This window comes from Cynoglossus semilaevis, chromosome 20 (assembly GCF_000523025.1).
Source record: "Cynoglossus semilaevis isolate Cse_v1.0 chromosome 20, Cse_v1.0, whole genome shotgun sequence".
Classification (NCBI taxonomy): domain Eukaryota; kingdom Metazoa; phylum Chordata; class Actinopteri; order Pleuronectiformes; family Cynoglossidae; genus Cynoglossus; species Cynoglossus semilaevis.
In genome coordinates, this window is record NC_024326.1 from 5,166,897 (window position 1) to 5,168,293 (window position 1,397).

A 1,397-nucleotide genomic window follows, 5' to 3' on the forward strand; every position below is an offset into this window, starting at 1 on the left:
TATTGATATATATATTTATATTTTTTTTTTTTTCCAGAAAATGTACTGTACTTCAGTCATGCACAAACGACTAGACGATGGCGTCTTCTGCCATCTAGTGTCTGGTGAGCTCACTACATCAACATCATGTGTCGAGCGGTCTCGGTAAAGGCCTATCGCTGACCACAATGTAAATAATGAAAAGACATATTGAGAAATATTGACGTGCATCCTGAAATGCGTACTCTACTGTTACGCTTTTCAACATCACTGAAGAAGTCGATGCATCATTATAAACGTTTTGATTTTTTTTTTTTTTTTTTTTTATTAAATCTGGGATCGATGTCCTTTTAGAGGTTAAGACAAAAAGGATCCTTTCCCACGACTATAGGTCTGTCAGATGGGCCTAACGGGTTACATCTATGTCAATAACAGACATAGTCCTGGAACGTCTGAAAACGACCTGCTGCTTGTATATGTACATGTATATGTGATCATCTGGCCCCTCTCTCACTGCAGGGATCACATGTATCCGTCCACCGTTGCTGTTGCAGCGATGCGCAGCCGTGCCGCATGACTCACAGAGGCACAAACGGCCGTGGATGTAAACAGGGGGGGCGGACTCGGATTGGACTAACCTGTACCTGGCCGGGCCAATGGGGGGATCCGCATCCCGTTGCCTCCGCTCCAATCCGTAGAATCCTATTGGTCGTGCGCTGTGTCAATACGGTATAGAAACCAAGGCGCAAGCGTCGCAATTACAAGGAGAGGAAGGTAGAGAGAGACAGACAGACAGAGAGAGAGAGAGAGAGAGAGAGAAAAGAGGGTGAGGTGAAATGATTAATCTGTCAAAAGGCTTGTGAAATTTTCAGGTCCACATGACACCGCTCTGATTTCCGAGGAAGGCAGTTTTACGTTGGGAACTTCAACCCCCGGTGCCGATGCACCGCCAGGCGGACGCGGTGCTTGCGTGATTATCGGCCAGGCTTTTCTTAGCTGCTGCCCGATTTGCGTGCGGTTTCAGCACTGGACAGCGACAGCCAGGAAAACACCGAGTGAATCCTGAGGCAGGGGTAAGGGAGAGAAGAAAAAAAAAAATTTTTATGCATGTCAGTGTTTGTGTGCAGCCGCGCTTCAAGCGTTAAGCTCCGGTGCGCAAAATGGTGTTTGGTTGGATGTGACAATCCGGAGCTACGAATGTCCTTGAACGCGCGAGCTCGCGTTCGTGCAGTTCTGTGCGCGTGAATGTGGATGTACGGCGTGCGTGTGTCTATCTGTGTGTGTGTGTGAGTGTGTGAGAGATATGGAGGTAGAGATATGACAAAGATAGTGGTTGATAAGCAAAGCAACTGCGCAATTGTCTGTCCCTTCCTGTTCATATCAGTCTCTCTCTCTCTCTCTCCCTCCCCTCTCCCCTC

The 1,397-nt window shown here is 47.7% G+C and overlaps 1 protein-coding gene across 3 annotated transcripts in view; it reads left to right on the plus strand.

The window, feature by feature from the left end:
- LOC103396183 (dynamin-2-like) overlaps positions 1-1,397 on the plus strand; it is a 27,580-nt gene that overhangs the window by 7,111 nt on the left and 19,072 nt on the right. Inside the window, exons 2-3 of one of the 3 annotated variants that reach the window (XM_025066258.1) lie at positions 499-753; positions 835-1,052. The exons of 1 other annotated variant lie outside the window; for it this stretch is intronic. The gene's annotated coding sequence lies outside the window, so the exon portion shown is untranslated. Of the gene's footprint in view, positions 1-498; positions 1,053-1,397 lie in introns of all 3 variants that reach the window. One more of the 3 variants, XM_025066257.1, reaches the window with a different exon arrangement.